Source organism: Nannospalax galili, unplaced genomic scaffold (genome assembly GCF_000622305.1).
Source record: "Nannospalax galili isolate Female #2095 unplaced genomic scaffold, S.galili_v1.0 scaffold546, whole genome shotgun sequence".
In the NCBI taxonomy this organism is placed as follows: domain Eukaryota; kingdom Metazoa; phylum Chordata; class Mammalia; order Rodentia; family Spalacidae; genus Nannospalax; species Nannospalax galili.
The window spans coordinates 346407-358515 of NW_008355158.1; the positions used below are offsets into that span (position 1 = coordinate 346407).

The 12109-nt window shown below is 38.2% G+C and overlaps 1 pseudogene; it reads right to left on the reverse strand.

Annotated features, from left to right (window-relative positions):
• Positions 1–7328, reverse strand: part of LOC103749331 — a 15320-nt pseudogene extending 7992 nt beyond the window's left edge.
• Positions 7329–12109: the final 4781 nt, after the last annotated feature.

Here is a 12109-nt window from a genome sequence, read left to right on the forward strand (position 1 = left end):
AAAAAAGAAAAGTTTAGGTGGTTACCAACATTTTTCCTATTATGAACTGTATAACAAATGCTTTCATTTATAAAAGATTCCATATGTATGCCAGAATGTAGGACAAATCTGTAAAAGTGAAATTTTTATTTTTTATAAATATATTTTTAATTCTTTGAGAATTTCATATAAGCATACAATATATTTTGATCATATTGCCCCCCCATTCTCCCCTAACTCCTCTCAGATCCATCCCTGCCTCCACATCCTCTTTTTTCTTTTTTTAATAACCCAGGAAGTCCAATTTGGGTTGTCTATATACTTGTGAGCATAGGGCCATCCACTGAAGGTTGACCAACCCGAGGAGCCACACCATGAAAGAAAATTGACTCTCTGTCCCCCAGAAGCCAACAATCTTCAATAGATCCTCAGTTAGGGGTGGGGACTCCTGAGTCCCCTCCCCCTCCATGTTAGAATATTGACTGGCTTCTTCTTGTGTAGGTGTTGTTCTGACAACCACAACTGCTGTGATTTCATGAGTGCAGTGGTCTTGTCATGTCCAGAAGATGCTGTATTGTTCTGGTCCTCCCTGACCTCTGGCTCTTACAATCTTTCTACCTCCTCTTCCTCCATGGTCCCTGAGCCTGGGGGCAGGGAGGGAGATGATATGGATGTGCTTTGTGGCTGAGCACTTCACTGACACTTATTTTCTGTTGACCAGTAGTGAGTTTCTGCTTTAACTATTGTCCAATGAATAAAGAAATTTCTCTGATGAAGTGTGAGAGCAGCACTTATCTATGTATAGAAAGACACAGATTTAGAGAATAGTTTGATACTGTGTCCATACAGCAGAATAATAGTACTAGGTTCAGTTCTGGGCCCTATAAGCACCCCAACCAGGGATTCTTGGCCAGATTTACAGTACCAGGTATGTGTTTCCTCCTGTGAAGTGGGTCTTAAATCCAATCATAAAGCCGTTGCTTACCACCATAATATTCATGTCACTATTGCATCCATGGGCATATTTTGCCACAATTTTTAAAATTTGCTAATGATTGACATTATTTTGCATTGAAGCTATGCCAAGTGACCATTGAAGTGTATTCTGTGTTATTTGGTGCATGGCCACAATGATATTGGAGTAAAGAAAAAGGGAAGAGCTGCTCGTCATACTGAACAAATAGCTACTCACATAACATCAAAAATAAAGTTTTATCTTAAACTATCCTGAAAAATTTTACAAAATGAATTCAGAATGTAAATATATTAAGAGAACTGCCATTAAAAAAGACAATACACCTACATTCTTAGAACAAAGAAGGATTTATTAAACCAAAAATAGATGATTTTGATTACATTTAGATTAAGAATGCTCTTAATTTAAAAAAAATCATAGGGTTCTAGAAAGGCCCAAAACATTAAAGAAGCAGTAATAGGTTCTCTTTAAAGTTTTATAGAGCAGGTTAATAAGGAAAATACATTCAAATACATCCAAATAAGCAAATGCACGGTTATTTAACAGAATAAAAATAATTATGGCAAGCCGGGTGTGGTGCCACATGCCTTTAATCTCAGCACTCAGGAGGCAGTGGCACACAGATCTCTGCCAATTCAAGACCAGCCTGGTCAACATAGTGAGTTCCAGGCCAGTAGGCGCTATAGGGAGACCTTGTCTCAAAAAAGACCAAAAAATTAATAATTAAGAAACATAAAATAGATTTTCTTGCTAGGAGAGCTACATAATACACAAGGGGAGTGGTAGTAGAGCTGAAAGCTATGGAAAAAGAAGGGTGGTACAGAAAAATGATGTAAGTCAAAGTGAGATTAAAAAAAATCCTCCTTGAGGAGAAGCTGCCAGAACGGCCACCATCAGGAACCTGACTTTGCGGCTGATGCCTGCTGTGCCATGGCTGAAGTGTTGTCCAGGGAATGGCAATCTTGTCTTCAACCAGTTATTAGGAGTTACAAGGAAGAAAAAGTGGAAGAGATTTAATGCTTTAAGAATATCATCCCAAGTTGTGGTTTAAAAATGGAAAATGGTGACTATAAGTAGACTAGATGAGAACAGGTTAAAAATCATGTTCTTGATTAGCTGGTTCAGAGGGTAGAGGCACCTGCCTCCAAAGCTGACTACTTGAATTTGATCCCCATAATCCACATGGTAGAAGTAGAGAATTAACACTTGTAAGCTGTCCTCTGACCTTAACCTTTGTACCATAACACTCTGCAGATCTGTGTGTGTGCATGTGCACACACAAACACACAAATAAGTGTAATAAAAGATTTTCAAAATAGATTTTATTGAAATTTTGTTCAGTGAGAAACCGTACCCACACACACACAGAGACAGAGAGACAGAGAGAGAGAAAGAGAGAGAGAGAGAAACTGACAGAGACAGAGACAGAGGATGCTTTCAGTCGAATATTCCACCATAATAATGAGTAACAATTTATAGGAATGATTATTAAAATGCAATGTATATTTCCTGCAACCTACTTGACCATCAAGTAACATTAAATATTATATAATCTTGCAATAAAATCCTACACAGTCATAAAAGAATGCAACTTTATGTGTTGTTTTGAAAAGATTTTTACCATATAATTACTTTGCAGATAATATGTTCAATATATCATTATGTGAATATCTTTATAATTTCATGTTTTTGCATGTACAAGAAAATATCATGAAGACACCATCAGCATAATCACAGCATTTGAACGACTGTGGATAAGCAGGACTGCAGAACAGCATTCAAAGAATACTTTTTTTCAATTCAAAAAGTGATTATGTTCCATGATATACTTTTGCCTTTTTGTTCTCAAGATCTTTTGGTGCTAAAAATATGGGATGTGGGTAGCAAAGAGGCGAGGAGATGGTTGTCTGACAAAGTCTGGCTTGTGGAGATTGTGTTCAAGAAAAGGGACTCTGTCCACTGTTTTGATGTTTTCCTTTCTGTCCTGATGTCCCTCAAAATAGATCAAGCTGAGTATCTGCTGAGTCCAAATGGTGCCTGTTAAATAAATAATCAGCTGAGGTGTGCTCAGATTTCTCACTTCTCCTGCTCCCCGGCACCCCTCTGTGCTACTCTTCCACATTATAAAGTGCCTCTTGCCTTTGCAGAGACAGATTGGTAACACACTTGTAGAGGAAGAGGAGACAAAAAGAAATTTCAGTGTTCTTACTGATTCGTCATTTCTTGACCCATCAAATGAGGTCATAGGCTTTGAAATGAATCAAGAAATGTGTGGAAAATCCAATACTGTATACCTTTAGAAAAGGCCCAGGTGTGATCAAATGTAATGGTTCTAAGATTTGGCCTCTGTTCTTTTCTGCTTTTTGGTTTTGTTTTTTGAGACAGGGTCTCCCTGTAGCCCAGAAGCCCTGTAATTCATTATGTAGACCAGACTGGCCTCCATATCACAGACATCCACCTGCCTCTGTCTTCTGAGTACTGGGATTAAAGGCATATACCACCATGCCCTGTAGTGGCTTTATATAGTATTGATTACTCCAAATGACTTATAAGTGGCAATGTGGACACGAAAAACTGAATCCCACCACTCTAACGAAGAAGCAGAATGATTTTTTATTAATCGGAGCCTGTAATTTTGAAAGTATTGACCATGTCAAGACACAAAATGTTCCAGAGCTAGTTAAAGCAGAAGATTTTGGTGTCTCTATGGGCAATGAAAGCATTCATCATCTACTCCAATTTTGAAGAGGGTTTGAGGAGTACCATTAAGATGTTTGGTAGCCACATCAGGTGGGTGGTCGTATGCAGACGCTTGGTTTAATTAGCTTGGTTTGGCAGTACTGACTGCTCAGACTGTCTGAGCTCAAATTGGAATGTATGTGAGCCCATATGTAGGCTAATGCTGTTTGCTGTGCACTGAGGGAGAAAACCCTCAGTGTCTGAGCCAGGAGTTACTTCCCGCCTCCCATTACCTACCACAGTGTGGAAACTTTACATGATAACACCATCTCAGATTTTGACAAGTCAAAGTCTTCAATGACTTCCTCTCAGTGGCCTTCAGAGTCTGTAATAGGCATTCAAAAATTAAAGGAAAAGCAGGAACAATGCGGGATACTCAAAGGATATTTTTGTTTACTTTTTGGATAAATTATGTATGATCAGTGAGTTTCTGTTGTTCTAGAACAGCGCACTGTGACTTAGTCAAAAGTTACACAAAAACTGTAAAGAGCTACAGCTTTACCTCAGTCTACAAGAACCTCTGTAAAAATCTCAAATCATACCCTCCAAATTTGCCAGTTCTATTTTGCGTTGCTGTGATACACATTCTGTCCAAAGCAACTTGGAGGAAACAGTATATTTGGCTTGTACTTCCCAGGTCACAATTCATCATTAAGCGAAATCAGAAAAGGGGCTGGAGCAGAGCTGAGGCAGAAACTATGAAGGACACTGCTTACAGTTTGTTCTCTAGTTCTCTACCTCGCTCACAGGCTCAGTCTCAGACAGCTTTCTTTTACAGCCCAGGACCTTCTGCCTAGGGATGGCACCATCACATCAAGTAGCAGTCAAAAAAAGCCCCACAGACATGCCTTCAGGCCAATCTGTTGGAGGAAATCTCTCGATTGAGACTCCCTCAGATAACTCTACACTATGTCAAGTTGACAGCTGAAACTAACTTAGAGACTCCAGTTCTTGACAACTTGACACACAAACACACCACCTTAAACCAAAGCCTTTCCTTTTATGTTTGTTCCCAAGATCTCATATGAATACCATAATATAAAATGTGGTACAACTTTAAAAGTTCCACAAAATTTAAAGCCCCCAATACTTTAGAAGTGCAATATCTTTTTAAAATATTCAATCTCTTAGCTGTGGGCTCCTGTAAAATAAAATAAAAAGTTAAATACTTTCTTATTCCAAGAAGGGAGAAATGGCATAGATGTAATCAGATTAAAGCAAAACTCCAAATCCTGAAGCTCAGTATCTGGCATCTGGTACTCACTCAGGATACTCTGGGCTCCAAAAGGCTTAGTCAATCTCGTGTCTCTGGTTCTGCCATCCACGGTACAGGCACACAGCTTGTCATGGGCTCAGGGAAGCTCCACTGTACACTTGCTGCTGTTTTTGTTGGTTATCCCACATTCTGAACATCTCTAATATTCTGGGGTCCCCTCTGAATCTCCTATCTTCTCCTGGCCTTTCTTCAAGGACTCCAGCCCTGCCACATGGTGCCAAACCTCAGCTTCTCTCCATGACCCCTTCAATGCTGGGGTCCCTACTGAAACTGAGGCTTCTCCTGTCCTCTCTGCAAAGAGTCCAATCCGGCCACATGATGCCAAGTTCAGCTACTCCCATGATTTCTTCATGCCTTAAAACCCAGTGCCATGTGGCAGACTCTTACAAATTATTTTCCACATTCTGTTGCCAGCTTGATGTGCACATTGGACTCCCACAGAATCTCAGCTTCTGTGTGACCATCCTGAAGAAACATTTCATAGAAGATTTCACCTCAATGATACTGTCTCTCATTAATCACAGCCAATTCTCCAGTCTTGGCTAACCAGCATCTATGGTCCCAGCACAGCACAAAAAGTGTCACTTCAGTTGGACTGATTTCTTGTTACTCATGGATAATTCCTCAGCTCCAGCTATTCAGCACATACAGATTATTAATTCAAAACAGCACACAAATGACCTCAATAGAATATTTGTTTCCTTCTGAAACTTCACAAACCAAGCATCCTTTTCTGCATTTCTCTCAACATTCTTGTCTTCCAAGCTCCCATAGTAACAACTTATTAAGCTCTGAGCACTCAATGGTTTAGCCACCCATCAGAATGTGGTGATTTAAATGACACATGTCCCCTGATAGGCTCAAGTCCTTGAACACTTGGTATATGGGCCCAGTTGGTGGCACTGTTTGGGAGGTCATGGAATCTTTAGGAGGTGTGGCTTTACTAGAGAAAGCATGTCATCACCGGAGGAGAGTTCATAGCTTTGCCCCACTTCTGTTTTGCTTTCTCTGTTTTACGTTTGCCATTGAAGATGTGAGCTCTCTCCATCTGGCTTTGTACCTGCAGCTTGCTGCCATGTCTCCTTCCATGATGGATATTTAACCCTCTGGAGCTGTAAGCCAAAATAAACCCTTTCTTCCATGATGTCATATCAGAGCAACAGAAAAGCAACTAATATAGGAAGGTGAGGGTTTATTTGGCTTACACTTCTCAGGTGACAACCCATTATTGAGGGAAGTCAGGGCAGGTAGAGCTCAAGAAGGACTTGAAGCAGAAACCATGAAGGAAAGCTGCGTATTGGCTTGTTCTCTAGCTTATTCCTGGGTTCATGCTCAGCTAGCTTTCTTACACAACCCAGGACCTGCTGCCTAGGGTGGTACTGCACGCAGTGAGCTGAGGAATTAGCAATCAAGAAAATGATTCATAGACATGCCCACAGGTCAATCTGTTTGAGGAAACTGCTCAATTGAAACTCTCTCAGATAACTCTGGGCTATGCCAAACTGACATTTTAAGATAAGTAGGAAACCAGTAGCCATCATTACAAAAAGATTTTCAGTACCTCCTATGATTCAATAGGTTCACTTATTTGTGTTGATGTGCTTCACAAATGTACCTTATAAAATTCTTTCCAAGCTGGGCATCATGGTATATGCCTTTAATCCCAGCACCCCAGAGGCAAAGGCAGGTGGATCTCTGTGAAATCGAGTCCAGCCTGGTCTACATAGTGAGTTCCAGGCCAAATGGGGCTACAGGGAGACCTTGTCTCATAAAACAAAAAAAAATTTCAGTACACTTCAGTGATCAAGGATTTTCTTGTGAATCACAATGGAAGTCAGACTATGGGATATTTCTGAAAAAAAAATTAAACTTCATAGGAAGGAGAGCCTCTAACTAATGAAGCATTTGAATTTTGGGGAAAAAATTTTGAACCGACTGCTCTAGCCAGCAAACTGAGGGGCCAGGTGAACATTCACCAATTATTAGCTCTTGGCACCATACTTGACATCTTCTACTTTGCCATCTAAACAGACAATGTATACATTGCAAATGGTAGCCAGTATCAGAGTTGACTTTCATTTAATCTCTGTCATTTCACAAGGTTATCTAAATGTAAGTTAGGACTGATGTTGATGGCAATCATAACATTTATACAGATGTATTTTCAAATCAAAGCAAAGACCAGTATGAGCTGGCCCACTGCTGACACTTACCAGATTTGGGAGATGTGACTATGAAGACATCATCATCATCTCCAATTTCAAAATCTTCTAAATGTTCCAGTACTTCCTTTTGAACAAGAATAAGCTCAAAATTATAGCCTTTAAAGATAAAGAAGTCTGTGTCTGTATTGTCCATAATTATCTACCTACATGTAGAAATATATAATTCTTTTTTAAGGTCTTTTATCCATTGACTAATATTTATTGAGTCACTAATAATTCTCAAGCATCATTTAAGTGCCTTTTGATTATTAATTCTGTTAATCATACTAAACAATGCACACATGTTGAATGCTTTATGTTGCATAGTAATGTTTCCCCTATTATGACTGGGGACACATAATTTCAAAAATGTTCCAGGGAAGATTTTAAGAGCCAGAGGTGGTGGATGACCACAAGGAAACAGTTTTCCAGACAGTTGGGAAGTTGCTCATCTGAACTCCAAGCAATGGTGACAGTATGCATAAGAGCCATGTAAACTTAAACCAGACAAAATCCCAGCATGGAAGTGGGAGGTGGGTAAGAAACCTCAGTGCTAGCTAAGGAACTGTTGGCAATTGATGGCTGCTTGGAGAGGGAGAGTAGGTTTTCTTTAAGGCTGTGACACCAGATAGGTTGACCAGGCTCCAGTGAATGGACCTACACTGAAGGACATTTGGGGACATGGGTTTGATTTGGTAGGCCTTTATATATGCACATATATAATATATACATGTGATATGATATATATATGTATATCAGAATATATGAAATTGTGGGGCTATTGGGGATACAGACAGAAGAGGGGGTCTAAACATGATCAAAACATATTGCATAAAATGTACAAAATTTTAATAAAGAATGAAAAAAGTTCAAATTTATTTCATCATAAAGGAACATCAAATAAACAAAATGAGCGACATTCTGGCATGTACTATTCAAAAATGACAAGGTAGGATAGCTTGAAGAAAGAAAAGAATTGATTCTAAATTATAGGATACTAGGACAGAACACCTAAATGCAAACGATGATGCTGAATTTGAACCTGTCACAGAAAGAGACATCTGGAAGACTCCATTGTTGCAACTGGCAACTTCAAATAGGTATGTGTGGTTTAAACAATGCTACCATCCCACAGTTACATGTGTTGATACTGGAAATTGTACTGTGGTTATTTTAGAGTGTCATTCTGCCTAGGAAATATACATGCAAGGAGTTAGAATGAAAGAGCATAATTTTACCATAGATATTTTTATATATGAAAGGAAGGAGAATGAGAGTGTGGTAGAATGGTGAAAGAATGGCACAGAAATTTGAACAAAATAAAAATAATTTGGGATTGTGCATAAACACATGACATTTATCTATAGTTTGAAATCACAAAACCAAAAAGCTTGAACCAAATCCAACTAAACAGGAATTGTTTGCAGTGCATTTAACTATCAAAGAGACAAATCCATTATGTGTAATAATGCTGTCAAACCACTAAAGAAAGTATAAACAATCAAATGGAATAATCTCTGCAAGAAAACCTTTCCTGCATCAATTCAAATAATCATGTGATTTCTGTCCTCGAGTTTTTTATGTGGTAAATTGCATTAAATGATTGGTGTTGAATCATCTTCACATCTGTGGAATGAAGTCGATTTGATCATGGTGAATGACCTTTCAATATGTTCTTGAAATGTCTGTAGTTTATTGAAATTTTTGTATATGTACTCATCAAAGATATTGGCCTGTAATTCTCTGTTTTTGTTGGGTCCTTATCTGCTTTTGTTATCAGGGTAATATTGGCTTCATTATTTATGAAATAATTTGAGGAGTATGTCAATTTTGTTATGGGGGTCTAATAGAACTCTATGTGGACTCCATCTGGCCCTGGGCTTTTTTAAGTTGGGATATTTCTAATTACTATTTCTATCTTATTGTTTTGGATCTGTTTAAATTGTTTGCTTTAATTTGGTGCAACTTTGGTATATCATATGCATCTAGGAACTTCATCCATTTATTTTAGATTTTACAGTTTGGTGTAATATAAATTATTAAAGTATGTCCTCATGAGTTTCTGAATTTCCTCAGTATCTGTTCTAATGTCTTACTTTTCATCTCTAATTTAATTAATTTAGGTCTTCTTCTTTTGTTTAATTTAGCTGAGGGTTTGTCAATGTTGTTTACTTTTTCTTTTTTTTTAAAAAGGGGGGGCTGGAGAGACGGCTCAGTGGTTAAGAGCGGTGAATGCTCTTGGAGAAGACTGGCATTCGAATCCCAGCACCCACATGGTGGCTAACAACCATCTGTAACTCCAGTTCCAGCGTATCCAACACCCTCTTCTGACATGAGTGCACTTATATACATGCAGTCAATATACCCATACACATAAAAATAATATTTTATTCTTTGAGAATTCCATACAGTGTGTTTGATCATCTTTAGAACCCTCCCCATCTTCTCTCAGATCCAGCCCCACCTCCTTACCCCCCCATCCCTTCATCTCTTCTAATTTTTAAAGGCATATGAAGTCTAATTTTTGTTCTCCAAATGCCCTTGGGTGTTAGTTCATCCCCTAGAGCATGGTCAACCTACCCAGACTCACATCCTCAAAAACAAAGCTGACTCTCCCTCTCCCAGCAGCTACCAATTGCCAGTAGTTCTTTGACTATAGATATGGCCTCTTGCCCATCTTCCCCCCCATGCTGGGTCCCTAACTGGCTTGGTCTTGTGCATGCTGTCACAAGCATTGTAGGTTTATACATATAACTGCCATGTTTGTATGAAAAACAATTTCCTTGTATTCATCTACCACCCCTGTCCCTTACAATCTTTCCACCCCCTCTTCTACAGTGATCCCTAAAACTCTGGGGGGAAATGACATGATATAGATGCCTCCTTTAAGACTCTTATTCTCTGCATATTGATAGGTTGTAGGACTCTCTGTTAATCACCATCTACTGCAAGAAGAAGCTTCTCAGATGAGTGTTGAGAGATGCACTAATCTATGGGAACCCATTCTTGGTACTGGGGTTTGTATTTGCTAGCCTATGTTGTCAGTAGGGACACTGTCTTCTTGTTGTAGGGTAACTTCATTTAATCTCTTTTATATGTGTACATGTATTCATTTTAAGAAGTTTCTACAGTAGTAGGTTTCCCTTTGGCTTTTTAAAAAAACCTTCATTGTTTGTCACTGGTTCTTTTATCACTTTCTGTTTAATTAATTTATGCCCTGATCTTCATAGTTTCTCTCCATCTACTCCTTTTGGAATTGGTTTGTTGTTTTTCCAATGCCATAAAAATTCATCATCACATTGGTTATCTGAGATATGTCTGGTCTATTTTTTTGAGACAGGGCCTCATGATGTAGCCAAGGCTGACCTGGACCTTGCCATGTAGACCAGGCTGATCTTGAACTCACAGGGATCTGCCTGCCTTTGCTTCCTCAGTACTGGGAGCAAAGATGTACACCATTATGCCCAGCTTGTACCTCCAAGATTTTAAAATATAGTCTCTTAGAGCTATAAATTTCTCTCTGAAGACTCCCTTCATTGTATTCCATAGATCCTGGCATGCTGTGTTTTCATTGTCAATTCTAGGAATTTTTAAATTTTCTTCTTAATTTCTTCAATGGTTTATTCATCATTCAGTGGTGTTGTCTAATCTGTATGAGCTTGTATACAGTCTATCATTTCTCTTGTTTATTTCTACTTTAATACCATTGTGATCAGATAGAATACAGGATGTTTTTGGAATTTTTCTCATTTGTTGAAACTTACTTTGTGTCCTACTATGTGATCAATTTTAAAGATGGTTACATGGGCTGCTAAGAAGAATGTGTGTTCTCCAGTATTTGGATGGAATGTTCTCTAGATACTTGTTAGGTCCATTTGATCTATGATGTCATTTAACTGCAGTGTTTATTCAATTTTTTGTACAGTTGATCTAACAGTAAGGGTGGGGTATTGAAATAACTCCCTATTACTGTGTTGGATTAATCTATGATTTTAATTCTAGTAGTGTTTGCTTTACAAAATGAATAAGTCTATATTTTGTGCATATATATTTAGACTTGTAATTTCCACTTGATGGATTATTCCCTTGATCAGCATGAAGTGACTTTTATCTCTTCTGACTATTTTTGGCTTAAAGCCTTTTTCAGATATTAAAATGCCACTTGTTTTCTGATTCCATTAACTTGGAATATATTTTTCCAACTTTCACCATAAATTAGAGTTTGTCTTTGTCAGTAAGGTGTGTTTCTTGGAGGAGGTAAAAGAAAGTATTCTGTTTTCTAATCCAGTCTGCTAGTCTGTGTCTTTTGATGGGTGAATTGATATTCAGAGTTATTACTGAAAGGTTTATATTTCTCTCTACCATTTTATAATATTTTGGACTTTTAAAAACTTCCTTTGTTTAATGAGTGTCTAATAGCATCATTTAATTTTCTGTTCCTGTAGTCTCGTGATTGTGTTTACCTTTCCCTTTAGACTGAAAGTTAGTCTTGTTGCTTATGAATTTCTTTATTCTGCTTTTATCATAGAAAGCTTTTCCATCACCATCAATTATGACAGGTAGTTTTTCTGGGTGTATTAGACTGGGTTGGGAAGTGTGGTATTTCAGAGTTTGAAAGACATTAGTCCAAATACTCTTGCTTTCATGGTTTAAATTGAAAAGTCAGCAGTTATTCTATTGGGCCTGCCTTTGTAGGTGAATTGGCCCATCTCTTTTGCAGCTTTCAATATACTTTCATTTTTCTGTACATTTAGTGTTTTAACTAGAAGATGTGGTGGTATTTCTTTTATGGTCCTGTCTGTGTGTCTTTTATATTGGGGTCAGCTCTTCTTTCCCTAGATTTTGGAGATTTTCTTCTATGATTTTATTTAAAATGTTTTCTAGCTAAATAGTGTGGTGGTATACACCTTTAACCACAGTTCTGTGGTCAGGGAG